The 15,863-nt window shown below is 35.7% G+C and overlaps 1 pseudogene; it reads left to right on the top strand.

The window, feature by feature from the left end:
• The first annotated feature begins 14,559 nt into the window (after positions 1–14,559).
• On the top strand, positions 14,560–15,062 carry LOC123847520 (ATP synthase subunit d, mitochondrial-like; annotated as a pseudogene).
• Positions 15,063–15,863: the final 801 nt, after the last annotated feature.

Consider the following 15,863-nt stretch of genomic DNA (forward strand, 5'->3'; position numbering starts at 1 on the left):
TGCTATACATGCTATAGGCTACCAGTGTCATTTTCAATACTGGAAACAAGGTCATTAATGCTTCACACATAATCAGATTCCAGACCAATTCCAAAAAGCCCAGAAAAAAGGAACCAATTCATATATATATAAATACACACACACATTTTATATATATATATAAAATCTATAATATAACCTATATATATATATTTTAAAGATTTTATTTATTTATTTGACAGAGACCGCAAGAGAAGGAACACAAGCAGGGGGAGTGGGAGAGGGAGAAGCAGGCTTCCCACTGAGCAGGGAGCCTGACATGGGGCTCAATCCCAGGACCCTGGGATCATGACCTGAGCCGAAGGCAGACGCTTAATGACTGAGCCACCCAGGCACCCCAAACCTATATATTATACACACACACACACACACACACACACTAATAAATTTGATTTTCCACAGTTGTGGGAGCTAGTTAAGTAGTATCCGTAGACTTCCTTTTTGTCTGATGCTGGAATCAGGCCATATAAAAAAATCAGGGAGGAGTGATTTCTGTAAAGCAGGGAAGAGCTAGGAGAAGCTGGAGCCCACAAGTAGAAGCTGGAACTCCAGAAGATGGCTAGAACTCATGTCAGTTCTTGCCGTCTCTAGCCTTATCACGTGGGTGTCTTGCAGGAGAATCTGGCATCTTTCGTCATGGAGCTTAACATACACCTGGAGCAGGAGTCAGAGAAGTGGGAAGAGGAATCAGGTGAAAGTATATGCAGTTGCAGGCCTACTTGCTGTCCCATGGCAGTGCAGCGAGCCCACAGATAATGTATGAGGACAAAAGCACCCACCCTAAACTTCCAAACAAAGAAACAAAATTACTGCTGTTTCACTTCTACCTTCCAGAGGTCATGCAAAAAAAAATTTTATGTGTCTCATTCTAACTGGAAACACAGAAAATGTACTTCTGGGAAACATAGTTCAGCCTGGCCAGTCTGGCACATTACAAAGTTACCACACAGACTAAAGAAGAAAATCCATATGATTATCTCAATGTATGTCAAAGGAGTGTTTGACAAAATTCAGCATTTATGCATGATGAAAACCCTTAGCAAACTAGTAACAGGAGGAAATGACCTCTAACTGATAAAAAGTATCCACCATTTTCTCTTCCTAAGGTGAAAAGCAAGTCAAGGATATGTGCTGTCATTACTACTGAGCATCATCCTGAGGATACTGCCAGTATAATAAGTCAAGAGAAAAAAATAACATGCATACAGATTAGAAAAGAAAAAATAAAACTGTTTGTATTCACAGAAGTATATGTATCTAGGGATAATAATTACAATATTAAAAATTGATGTGGCACAATTGTTGACGTATCAGCATGGACATGGGCCACAGCAATAGTTTAGGGCCCATGAGACCCCTGTCCTAGGTGAGGGATTAATTTTTATTTGTTGGATCATGAGGAAATAAAGGATAGTGTTTGGGGGTTGGGACTGGGAAGTCTGGGTGGCATGGAGGTATGCAAAGGCTTGGGACAGTGGCTATTTAAAAGGGATAACCGAACTGGTATGAACCAGCTGCCTATCAGCCTTGAGTCTGTGACTGCTATGGTTTGGGTGAGTCCTTCATTTTCCTTTTTTTTCCTCCTGTGTTCACACAACAAAACTAGTGCATAGAGATGTTAAATAGGTGATGAAAGTTGATCAAATAAGTGGAAGATAAATGAATATTTCCTTTGAAAATGTCTGGTCTTAGCTGGAAGATAAGGCCAACAGATAAGAATCTAGTGGAGCACCCATGTCAGAATGGTCATGCAATATATAGTTTATATAGAAGTGTGGGGAGAATCTAAAAAATTAAGAGCTTGGATATAGTGAGTTTGGTTGTAGGCATCTTAGAATACTTTCTGGTTAGACCTCAAAAAGGGGATGTCTTAAGCAGAAACAAAGTGTGATCAAAATCATGTATCTCAAGGGATCTCTGACAGCAGTGTTGGATGAATTAGAGTGGGATGAGACCAGAGTCAAAGCAATTATTTCCAACAAACCACGATGAAAATGGTTCTAACAAGAGAAGACAATGCCAGGATCTGGAATTTATCCATTCCTGATCCTGGAAAAAATGTATCATATCCCTTTCCCTATATTCAACCATTGCAGCCACCTAGAGTTTAAATATCTCTTCTATGTGGTGTCCCTAGCCCTCTTTGGAACATCTGTAGAGGTAGAGAGAGGGTTATGGATGAGCAGAACCCTCCGCCAAACCATGAAACAGGCATAACTTGACTCAGCTCCTTTCCATTTCTATGTGAGCATTTCTGCCCTTGGGGCCATCATTCTGTCCTCTTTTCTTTATCTAACATATGGTATAAGATAAAAAGTATCTAGACCAAGATACTAGCTGATCTTCCTTAATGACACTCAGAGGATGAGACAGAAGGCTTTCAAAGGTCTTTACCTTAAATGTGTAGATGGGGGCAAATGCAGTCTTTTCTCAGGATTTCTAGCATTGATTTTTGAAATCTTTAATGTTTGTAAAAATAATATGGGGTGCTAATGTAAAATGCAGATGCTTGGAGCCAATCTCGCACTTACTGAATTTTACACTAGTTGTCTGGGTGAGTCTTGTGCAGATTAAAGTTTGAAAACTGCTGTTTAGCTTAAATTATTAGTTCCACCCAGAAGGCCAATATCCTCTGCATCAAATTTTTGCCCATTCAAGATGTTAATGAGGTTCATGCCTGAAAAAGAGAATACAACATTTACAATATCAGATATTATGAAAATGTCAATAATGCCATTCTTTATATTTGGGGTATGTTACAGGATTAATTATATCGATATATATGTATATATAATTTTATGATAGCTGATAACTAACATTTATTGATGTACCAGGCACTACACCAGGCACTTTACATACAGAAACTAATTTAATCCTCAAAACAACCATTTAGAGCATTTGTCTGTCTTCTTGGCCAGCATTTGTACCCTCTTCTGGTGTTTGGAAAACATCCTTTATATGGCAGAGTCTTTCCCCCACAACTGAAGTTGAAAATGTCAGATCCTGGCTCTCCCAGCCCGCCTTGCTGCTATAGCCCGGGCACATGGTATGCATTCTGCGAGGCATATATACCTGCTCCAGGGTTCGATGCAGAAGTTTGTGACACAGGAGGAGAGGCCCTTCAAATGCGTTATGAGGGTGGTAGGAATATATATTTATCATGCTGGATAAAAGCAACTCACTAGTTTTATAAATTGTTTTCATCTTAAGGATATTAATGGTGATAGCTATATTGCAAACTGCTTGTATTCACATATATATCCATTTAGGGATAATAATTGGAATATTGAAAATTGATGTGGCACGATAGTTGACCTATCAGCATGGACATGGGCCACAGCATAGTTTGAACTAAACACAAGCCAAGGTTTCCACTACCTTGGAGGAGAAGCTAATTTCAAAACTTCAGTAGCACCTTTTTGCACTGAATAATTTATGTAATAATGTAAATGACTTAGTTTAACAGACCTTCTTCCAACAACATGAAAACACTTGGTGTGAATTCTAAACCATTCTATCCTCTCAAAAACAACAACAAAAAATTCTTAATAAAATTCTCATAACCTGACTTCTTACAATTTCTGGTTGTCCTTCCCCTTTAAACAATCTGGATTGCTGAGATGATTCTGGATTAAAAAAGAGTTTTCCTGAGGGACAGAGGATCTTTTATCAGTGGTGCCATCCTGTGGCATTTTAATTAGATTATTAGAATTTTTTTTTTTTTAATAGCCTAGTATTCAAGTCTGTAGGCACAGAGGGGTTGGTAAACCAAAGAGAGATCAAACATTTGAGAGAGACTAAAAATGCATTCAAGCTCAGATTTTTCCTGTTCTGGTTATTTAGAAAAAAAAAGTAGGTAAGAGTAAAAGTGAAAATAAAGCAGTGATACACAGGACTTTTAAGACTTCCCCTGTAATTTTAATTAAGAAGCAACTGCACATGAGTATAAACCAAAGCCCTCTGAATTGTAAATCTCATAGCAAAAAGTCCCACCCACACACATTGGCAACAAACAAAAAAGTGTAGATTTCTTTTGTAGATAACATAGTCTTGGGTATGTCTGATGCTTGGAAATGGGCTCAGCTTTCTAATTGACCGTGGTAAATTGGAGCCTCAAGGCAGTCACAAATCATCCAAGCTTAGTAAGATGTCTGTAAGAAAGGCTACTGCTAGTTAAAAGATAAACAAGAAATGGCAGAACAGACCCAATGAGGCTGCCAAGTCTTCATAAAGCATAGACCAAAACCTGGAATCACAGGTAATTCAGAAAGTGAGAGATTTTGAAGGGGATAATTTGATTTATATTCTTCAGTGTTTAGATTCTGTTTAGAGTGAGATGTCACCATTGTCCCTTTTGATTGAGGGCACGTGAAGAAATGGTAAATGAGGGTAGAGGCCTTAAAACCAATGAGTCCTGTTGCTTGTATACCTGAGCCTGGGGTCATTAAAGTCAGATTTGGAATCCTTAGATGGACCTAGATTTCTGATCCATTTGACAGGCTGCTCCACTATCATAAAGGGTAGATTTGAGAATACAATCCCCCATCATCCTGGACTAGCATTTTTGCAAAGACTCTAAAACAGATTCTCACTTTTTTTTTTGGAACTCTCAAAAACCATGAATGGCTATCATCATTAAGACTGACACACCAACTGAAGCCTTGAATGAATTGTCTATATGTTGCAGGATTTCTTTTCCTTCGCTGCCCGTGGTTCTTGGTCACGCTGCTTTGAAGAATGAAGAGGTAGACCAGACAAAGAGTGGTGGGCAGCAAAGCAAAGTTCATTGAGCGATAGCAAAGCAGTTTATTGAGTGATAGTATAAAGCTCCTGAAGAGGGAGGGGACCCGAGAGGGTTGCCCCAGAAGTTTCTAAGTCTAGGGGTTTTTATGGGCTTTTTGGTGGACTGTTTCAATCTGATTACACCTGTCATCTACCTGCCACGTGGGAAAGGGTGGAGGGCTCCTTCCAGGCTGGTGTAAATCCTTTTAAGTGTGGTTTCCTCCTAGGATGGGGGCCCCTTGTCCCTGCCTGCCTTTCTTCTGACTATCCTTCATTATATACGTGTTTATAAGGAAATGGGGGTGCGGGTTTGTTCACTGTGCATCAGCCCAGAGCTAATATTAAATTTCATATTTGTGTCAGTTGAATTTCTTAACGTAGTTCTGTGGTTAGAAAGCTTGCCTGGCATTTCAAGTAGGCTGAGAAAGGGGATAGGTAATAGTTCAGTGTTAATATTCCAACAAATTATTTAGGGGAATTTGTGGGAAAAGAACACATTGATAGGGTTATTTCAGTAATATTTAAATTATTCTTCAGCTCCAGCCTCTCTCACCTCCCTGAAGGTTGGGAGTGGGGGGTGGAACTTAAAATTTCTAACTCTCTAACCACATGGTTGGTTCTTGGGGCAACCAGCATTATCTTTAGGTGCTTTCCAAAAGTCCCCTTATTAACAGAACAAAAAACACTTTTATTGCTTTTGACACTTAGGAAATTCCAAGGGTTTTAGAAGCTGTGTGCCAGAGCTGGGACAAAAACCAAATATGTATTTCTTATTATAAATTACAACCAACTCAGGTTGCTACAACTAATATGAATCAGCTGATTGCATATAGATTTCTTTCTTATGCTTCTCTGTATTCAAATACCCAGATGTCTCTTAGACATTTTCCTTTGGTACCGCACAGACAACACAACTCAATATACACAAAATTGAATTCATTATGTTTTCCTTCAGTCACTCCAGAACATATTTACTCTGTTAATAGAACTATAAGCAACCAGATACTCAGGTCAGAAGCCTAGAAATCATCCCTGAATCATTTCTCATCTTACCTCCAATCATATGCATCCAGGACCTAAGTTCCTATTAGTTACACACCTTAAATAACTCTAGCAGTTTGTGCCAGTTGAATTTCCTAACGTAGTTCTGTGAGAAAGGGGATAGGTAATAGTTCAGTGTTAATATTCCAACAAATTATTTAGGGGAATTTGTTGCTAGCTTACCTCCAATCATATGCATCCAGGACCTAAGTTCCTATTAGTTACACACCTTAAATAACTCTAGTCTATCTCATCTCCATTCACCCTGCCATTGTCTTCCTTTAGGCTTTAATCATTTATCACTTAAAACACTGTAAAGTTCTTTTTAATAGTCTCTTGCCCACCAGACTTATCCTTTCTGTCTGTTACCATTTGAGCCATCTTCCAATAATATAAATCTGATTAGATCATCCACCTGCTTATAGTTTTTCATTGTCTCCCATGACCTGCAGGGTAAAATATTTTGATCTGGCCTTTGTACATCTGTCCTGCCCAGTTTTTTTTTTTTTTTTTTTTTTTTTTTTACCGTTTCTTAATTCATACTATGCTCTAGTGTTGCTCAACAATATGCAGGTAGCTCTCCCAAAGTCATGTCTCCTTTTCTTTTTTTTTTTTAAGAGATTTTATTTATTTATTTATGTATGTATGTATGTATGTATGTATGTATGTATGTATTTATTTTAGAGAAAGTGAGCACGAGCGGGGAGGAACAGAGGGTGAGGGAGAGGGAGAAAGAATCTGAAGCAGATGCTGCACTGAGTGTGGAGCCTGATGCGGGCCTTCAGTCCTACGACTACAAAATCATGATGTGAGCCAGTATCAGGAGTCAGACACTCAACCAACTGAGCCACCCAGGCTTCTTTTCTTGATTATTTTTCATTTTTTGTGGGGTTTTTGCACATTTATTTATATTTTAATTCCAGTATAGTTAACATACAGTGATATATTAGCTTCAGGTGTACAACATAGTGATTCAGCAATTCTGTACATTACTCAGTGCTCAAAGTCATATCTTCTTAAGCCTCAGTGCCTTTTGCATGCAGTTCTCTGTCCTCCCAGAATGTCCTGCCTGTGTGCTTCTTCACCTTGCTGAATCCTTTTCATCATATACAAAATCAATTTAAATATCTCTTCTGAGATTTCCTCAACCCACCCAATCTGGGATAGTAGTTATTTTCACATGCTAACAAGTAGCCTCACGCCTACACATAGCAGAACATTGCCATACTTTGTTGCAAGTATGCATTTATCAGTCTTCTTCGTTAGTGTATTCCTGATCAGAAACAGTGCTTAGTGTATCACAGTTATTAAAGACAGATTTATTGCACGAATGAATACAAAAATAAATGAACACATAATTAAATATAAAAACTGAATTGAAATTTAATAATGAATTTATGATTCCTCTTAAAAACAGAGCCTGGGGGAGCCTGGGTGGCTCAGTTGTTAAGTGTCTGCCTTCAGCTCAGGTCATGATCTCAGGGTCCTGGGATCTAGCCCCGCATCAGGCTCTCTGCTCTGCGGGAAGCCTACTTCTCCCTCTCCCACTCCCCCTGCTTGTGTTCCCTCTCTCGTGGTCTCTCTCTCTGTCAAATAAATAAATAAAATCAAAAAAAAAAAAAAAAAAACAGAGCCTGGTTATGGAATATTTTTGCTCTATAGTGAAGTAGAATTCTCAACTGTGAGGGTTAAAACTCAGGATTATAATTCTTTGTATATATATATATTTTTAAAAAAACAAGGTTTCTTTTAAGGAAAACAGATTTTAAAAATCTGATAGATTTTTATCCCTTGAGGTGGCTTATATGTGTGTCATGGGATTAAGGCAAATTGTCCCAAGATGTCACGTTTTGGAAAATCCTTGAAGTACAAAAACCACACAGGCAGAATTTCATAATAAAATCTGTATTTCCCTTACATATTCCTGGTTTTGGATAAAATAAAATTTTATGGCTCAGATTTTTTTTTTCAAGTTTGGATCATTGAACTTAGCCAAGTACAGGACAGCTATATGCTTTATTATTTATAAAATTTTGCTCTGAATATTTGAGGACTTACTAAGTCACTCAGATTTTAAGCCACTGGGACACTCCCTTTTGTGGATGGTTGATTATCTTGAAAACTTCTTACCCTGGCAGAATGACTTTAACTCCTTCAGAATGAAAGGGTTCAGAATGAGCCCCTCCCGAATGTGCCGCTTTGGCATGTGGATTACTTTGAGCGGAATCATGTGGGTTATACTTGAGCTTTTCTTCCCCCTTAGCGGCCTAAACAAATTTAGATAGATGGCCTGGTTTAGGAAGAGCACTATCACCAGAGGTAACTACAAAGAATATGGACTAGGTGTGGTGAGATGAGGGGAAGTTCAGTAAAGCCTAGAGATCAAATTCCTCTCAGTGTCTCATTGACTCTGTAGACAACACAAACATTTATTTACCAAACAGTTGCTCTTCCTCCCCTTAGAAGTCTTAGTGTTACAGGATTTTTTTCCTTCGCTGCCCGTGGTTCTTGGTCACGCTGCTTTGAAGAATGAAGAGGTAGACCAGACTAAGAGTGGTGGACAGCAAAGTTTAGAGTGATAGTACAAAGCTCTCAAAGAAGGAGGAAGGGAACCCGAGAGGGTTACCATTCTGGGGTTTAAATCTAGGGGTTTTTATGGGCTCTTTGGTGTGGGCTGTTTTAACCTGATTAACCCTCCACACGCCTGTCGTCCACGCACTTTTCTACCTCTCAGGTAATTGTTCACATGGCAAAGGGTGGAGAGCTCCTTCCAGGGTGGTGTAAAATCCTTTTAAGGGTGGTTTCCTCTTATAGCAGGGCCCCTTGTCCCTGCCTGTCTTTCTTCCAACTATCCTTCATTATTAGAACCCTATTCCCTTCTCTGTATCTCAGGATGGCATAGAAGCCTCAATTGCTGGACTGCCTGTGGATGTCATATTTTATGAATCCCCTGAATGTATGCAATGAAATTTATTTTCTGTTAATCTGTCTTATGTGAACTTAAAACATAAAAGTCAAAAGGCTCTAGAAGGGTAGAGAAAAAAGTTTTCTTCCCCAACAAAAGTAAACTCTGTTATCCTTCATAATGAACTCATGCTGTTTTCTGATTATGTGTCAATAATGAACACAGGATAATACCAGTAAGTTCCAGATAGGTGGTAAGAACATTAATAATACAGGAAGAATCTTGTGGCAACAGAGAGGGTTAATACTCATTCTGCTTATTGTGCTCATTTTTTTTCTTATTTTTCTAGTTTGATATAAACTTAGTTTTTTTTGAGACTTGTTATTTCTAATGTGAGCATTTAATACTAAAAATGTTTTATTTAGCTGTATCACACAAATTTTGATATATTGTATTTTCATTTTTATTCACTCCAAAATATTTTCTAATTCCTTTGAGACTTGCTTTTTATCCATGAGTCATTTAGAAGTGTATTTAAAAATGTAAAAATTTCAAATTTTCAAATATATGGGCATTTTCTAAATATCTATTTTTAATATTTAGTTTAATTTCTTATGTTCAAATTTATGTACAAAATGATACGTATTTTGAATCATTTAAATTTTTTATTATTTATTTATTCATTATTTATTTATTTATTATGTATTATTCATTCAAATATTCATTCATTCATTTATTTGCTTTTTTATAGTGCCAGAATGTGGCTGATGTTAAATATCTAACTGCAATAGAAAATAATGTGTATTTTGTTGTCATTAGAATGTTTTATAAATATCAAATAGGCCAAGTTGATTGATTTTGTTGTTCAGGTTTTCTGTGTCCTTACTCACTTTTTGTCTTCTTATTCTAACAATTATAGAGAAAGGAGTGTTAATATTTCCAATTATAATTGTGGAGTTCTTTCTTTTTTCTTTTATCATTTCTATCAGTTTTTATTTCATGTATTTGGGAGCTCCATTGTTAAGTGCATATGCATATAGAATTGTATGTCTTTAGGATGAATTAGCCTCTTTAACATTATGTAATATCTCTATTTCTTTTTCTGGTAATTTTCTTAGCCTTGATATTAATACATGAATTAGTGTGTATGGTATCTATTTTCCTTTTTGTATTTTTAACCTATCTGTATCATTATAATTTTGAAAGTTCTTGTAGTCAACATATACTTGGATCTTGTATTTTTATTTAATTTGACAGTCCCTGTCTTTTAATTCGTTTGTTTCTACCTTTTACATGTTATATGATTATTGATAAAAATCACATTTAGGTTTTACATTTTATTATTTGTTTTCTGTTTACACCCATTGTTTTATGTTTCTCTCTTCCCTTTTCTTGCATTCTTTTGGATTATTAGAATATTTACTGTATTCTATTTGAATTAATCTCTTGGATTTCTGACTAAATATTGTAATTTTTGTAAGAAGTTGCTCTAGGTTTTACATTAATCATACCTAACATTTCACAGTCTACTAAGATCTGTATTAAACATAGGAATATTTAATACCTGTATTAAATGTAGAAACCTTTCTTTTTCTATTTTGCATAGATATTTTATTGATTATAATTTATTTACATAAAATGAGATACTAAAATATTACTGGTTCCTGCTAACATCTAAAATTGTTTGTTTGCTTGTTTATTGAAGTATAGTTGACATACAATGTTGCATTAGTTTTAGGAGTACAACTTAGTGATTTGACAACTCTATACATTATGCTGTACTCACCACAAGTGTAGCTGCTGTCTGTGATCATAGAACAGTATTACAATAGCATTGACTATATTCCCTATGCTGTACCTTTCATCCCTGTGATGACTTCATTCCATAACCGGAAGCCTGTACCTCTCACTCCCTTTCACCAATTTTGCCCATTCCCTCATTCCCCTAAAATCTTAAATCATTTAGACCCTTTTTCCTAGATATGTTAGAGTTGAATATTGCATATTGTAACATTGAAAATCCAACCAGACGATGTTATAAATTGAATACTTGTACTTATTTAAAATATTTAGGAGGATAAAAACAGTCTATTTTACTTACTCAGATATTTTCCATTTCTGTTGCTCTTCTTTCATTCCTAAAGTTTCATTTTTCCCTCTGATATCATTTTCCTTTAGACTGAAGAACTTTTTCAGCCTTTCTTTTATAGCAGATTTGGTGGCCATTGATTCTCTTAGTTTCCTTTATTTTCGTTTTTTTTTCCTTAATATTTTTTACATGGGACAGAAATCCTGTTGGTCTGTATTGATGTTCACTTATTCTTTCCTCTGTTATTTTCATTTGGTTATTGAGCCCATGTAGTAAAATTTTTATTTCAGATATTATGGTTTTTACTTCTCAGATTTTCCTTTGCTACTCATTATAATTTCTTTTTCTCTGAAGAAAGCTTCTATTTTATTTTTTTCATTTCAATAGAATTACATTTGTTTAATGACCATGGTTGTAATGGCTGTTTTAAAATGTTTTCCAGGGGGTGCTTGGCCGGCTCAGTTAGTAGAGCATGGGACTCTTGATCTCAGGGTTGTAAGTTCAAACCCCATGTTGGGTGTAACTATTAATTAACTAAAAATTAGTTAACTAAATTTAACTAAAAATGTTTTTCTGATAGTTTCAACATTTTGTGTTATCTTGGTATTGGCATCTGTTAATATTCTTTTAACAATTAACTAAATTAACTAAAAATGTTTTTCTGATAGTTTCAACATTTTGTGTTATCTTGGTATTGGCATCTGTTAATATTCTTTTAACAATTAACTAAATTAACTAAAAATGTTTTTCTGATAGTTTCAACATTTTGTGTTATCTTGGTATTGGCATCTGTTAATATTCTTTTCCCTGGAGAGTTGGTCACATTTTCATGGTTCTTTGTGTGTTAGATAATTTTGGATTATACTCTACACATTTTGAATAATATGTTGTGAGACTTTTGTCTGTTAACACATGCTGGAGACTGTTGATCTTTTATATGATACGTAACTATTCTCTTTAGGTTTGGATTTTAAGTTTTATCTCTCCTCTTGTGGATGATGATCTCAATGTGTATTTAGTTTTCAAAGTATTTGTTACACTGTTTGGATCTAGAAGTACTAGTACAGTGTCATCAAGGAAATAAGTGTTCCCCAATAATTTTATACTTGATAAACTGTTTCTTCAATAAAGACAATAAAAATATTTCAATCTTACCAAGAAAAAAAAAAGGAAACAACCCAGAGAATGTCAATCTCTGTTTCCTAAATATAGAAAGTATTTAAATACCTAAAAAGCACTCACACAAAGTAAATATATACCTGGTCATAAAGAAAAACTTATTAAACACAAAAAGGTAGCAATAGAAGAGATGACATTCAGCAGTCACATTCCAATAAAACTAGAACTTAAGATCAAAATTATAAAACAAAAGTTCTTTTTGTTGTGGAAAATAAAAAAAAATAGACTCTTAACTCTTAAAAAGGAAAGACAAAAATGTATGGAAAATAATGATAATTTAAACATTACAAAACAGTATTCAAAGGAAATTCTATGGACTGCTAATATTAATAAGTAAAAAAATAAAATAACAACAAGATCATCTGACGCAAGAAGTGTGAATAGGAGTTAGAGCAAAACAGTGATGAAGATAAAAATGGTAAAAATAGAAGTAATGTAAAATCAAAAGCTGTCTCTTTTTAAAATTTATTTCTTAATTTTTTCAGTTTTAATTTCAGTGTAATTAATACAGAGTGTTATATAGGTTTTAAGTGTGCAATATAGTGATTCAACCATTCTGTACATTACTAAGTGCTCATTAACATAAGTGTGCTCTTAATCTTTGTCTCCTATTTCACCCATCCCCCCACCCACTTCCCCTCTGGTAACAATCTGTTCTATATAGTTAAGAATCTGTTTTTTGGTTTGTCTCTCTTTTTTCCTTTGTTTATTTTGTTTCTTAAATTCCACATACGAGTGAAATCATAATGGTGTTTGTCTTTCTCTTATTGGCTTGTTTTGCTAAGTACTGTACTCCCTAGATCCATCCACATTATTGCAAATAGCAAGATTTTGTTCTTTTTTTGGCCAAATAATATTCCTGTGTGTGTGTGTGTGTGTGTGTATGTACCATTTCTTTCTCCATTCATCTATCAAAGGATACTTGGGATGCTTCTATAATTTGGCTATTGTAAATAATGCTGCAATAAACATAGGGATGCATATATCCCTTTGAGTTAGTATTTTTGTATTCTGGATCATAGAGTAATTTTATTTTTAATTTTTTGAGGAACCTCCATACTGTCTTACTCACTGGCTGCACCAGATTACATTCCCACCAACAGTACATAAGGATTCCTTTTTCTCCACAACCTCACCAATGCTTATTGTTTCTTGAGTTGTTTTGTTTTAGCCATTGTGATAGTTGTGAAGTGATATCTCATTGTAGTTTTGATTTGTATTTCCCTGATGATCAGTGATGTTGAGCATCTTTTCATGTGTCTGTTAGCCATCTGTATGTCTTTTTTGAAGAAATGTCTATTCGTGTCTTCTGCCCATTTTTAAATTGGATTTTGTTTTTTGATGTTGAGTTGTATAAATTCTTCATATATTTTGGAGCCTAACCTAACCCTTTATCAGATATGTCATTTGCAAATATCTTCTCCAATTCAGTAGGTTATATTTTAGTTTTGTTGGTTATTTCCTTTGCTGTGCAGAAGCTTTTTATTTTGATATAGTCCCAGTAGTTGATTTTTGCTTTTGTTTCCCTTGCCTTGCTTGACATATTTAGAAAGATGTTGCTATGACCAATGTCAGAGAAATTACTGCCTGTGCTCTCTTCTAGGATTTTTATGGTTTCAGATCTCACATTTACATCCTTAATCCTTTTGAGTTTATTTCTGTGTATTGTGTAAGAAAGTGATTCAGTTTCCTTCTTTTGCATGTAGCTGTCTAGTTTTCCTAGCACCCTTTGTTGAAAAGACTGTTTTTTTTCCCCATTGCTTATTCTTGTCCCCTGTGTCAAAGAATAATTGACTATATAATTGTAGGTTATTTCTGGGCTTTCAATTCTGTTTGCTTGACCTGTGTGTCTATTTTTTGTGCCAGTACCATACTGTTTGATTACTACAGCTTTGAAATATAACTTGGAGTCTGGAATTGTGATACCTCCAGTTGTTTTTTTTTTTTTTTAAGATTTTATTTATTTATTTGAGAGAGAGTGAGAGAGCACATGAGCGGGGGGAGGGGCAGAGGGAGAAGCAGACTCCCTGCTAAGTAGGAAGCCTAACACAGGGCTCCATCCCAGGACCCTGAGATCATGGCTTGAGCTGAAGGCAGATGCTTACCTGACTGAGCCACCCAGGTGCCCTGTGATACCTCTAGTTTTGTTTTTCTTTTTCAGGATTGCTTTGGCTATTTGGAGTCTTTGGTTCCATACATATTTTAGGATTGTTTGTTCTAGTTCTGTGAAATATACTATTGGTATTTTGATAGGGAATGCATTAAATGTGTGGATTGCTTTGGAGAGTATAGACATTTTAACAATATTTGTTCTTTCAACCCATGAGCATGGGATGTCTTTCCATTTCATTGCATCATTTTTAATTTCTTTCATCAATCTTTATAGTTTTCAGAGTACAGGTTTTTCACCTCTTTGGTTAGGTTTATTCCTAGCTCTTTTATTATTTTTAGTGCAAATGTAAATGGGATTCCGTTCCTTGCTGCTGTGGACTCTGGGCCGCTGGGGTTGGTGAAGGATCTCAAGATGGCTGCATGAAAACTGGCTCTAAAAACCATTGATTGGGTAGCTTTTGGGGAGATCATACCCTGAAACCAGAAGGCCATTGCTAACTCCCTGAAATCCTGGAATGAGACACTTACCTCCAGGTTGGCTACTTTCCCTGAGAAACCTCCTGGTATCGATTGGGCTTACTACAAGGCCAATGTGGTAAAGGCTGGTTTGGTAGATGACTTTGAGAAGAAGTTTAATGCCCTGAAGATTCCTGTGCCAGAGGATAAATATACTGTTCAGGTGGATGCTGAAGTAAAAGAAGATGTGAAAAGATGTGCCGAGTTTTTGTCTCTCTCAAAGGCCAGGATGGAGGAATATGAAGAAGAGCTGGAGAAGATGAGGAACATAATTCCATTTGATCAGATGACCATTGAGGACCTGAATGAAGTCTTCCCAGAAACCAAATTAGACAAGAAGAAGTATCCCCATTGGCCTCACAAGCCAGTTGAGAATTTATAAACTTGAGTTGGGGAGAAAGCTCTGGCCCTCATATTGTAAATGCTGGACATTAAAAATAATGATATGGTAAAAAAAAAAAAATGTAAATGGGATTGTTAATTTCTCTTTCTGCTGCTTCATTATTAGTGTATAGAAATGCAATGGATTTCTATATATTAATTTTGTATCCTGTGATCTTACTGAATTCTTTTATCAGTTCTAGTAGTTTTTGGTGGAGTCTTTCAGGTTGTCTATATATAGTATCATGTCATCTATGAATAGTGAAAGTTTTACTTCTTCCTTACCAATTTGGATACCTTTTATTTCTTTTTGTTGTCTGATTGCTATGGCTAGGACTTCTACTATGTTGAATAAAAGTGGTGAGAGCGGACATCTCTGTCTTGAGTATGAAGTTTACTGTGGGTTTTCATATAAGGCCTTTATTATGTTGCGGTCTGTTCCCTCTAGACCTACTTTATTGAGGGTTTTAATCATGAATAGATGTTAAACTTTGTCAAATGCTTTTTCTGCATCTAGTGAAATGCTCATGTGATTTTTATCCTTTTTCTTATTGATGTGATGTATCATGTTAATTGATTTATGAATATGGAATCATCTTTGAATCCCTAGAATAAATCCCACTTAATTGTGGTGGATGATTTTCTACATGTATTGTTGGATTTGGTTTGCTAATATTGTTGAGGATTTTTGCATCTATGTTCATCAAAGATACTGGCCTGTAGTTCTCTGTGTTTTGGTGTCTTACCTGGCTTTGACATCAGAGTAATGCTGGCCTCATAGAATGAATTTGGAAGTTTTCCTTACTCTTATTTTTTATA

This window comes from Mirounga angustirostris, unplaced genomic scaffold, assembly GCF_029215605.1.
Source record: "Mirounga angustirostris isolate CCGP_5_RB_7025 unplaced genomic scaffold, mMirAng1.0.hap1 SCAF_2, whole genome shotgun sequence".
Taxonomy (NCBI): Eukaryota; Metazoa; Chordata; class Mammalia; order Carnivora; family Phocidae; genus Mirounga; species Mirounga angustirostris.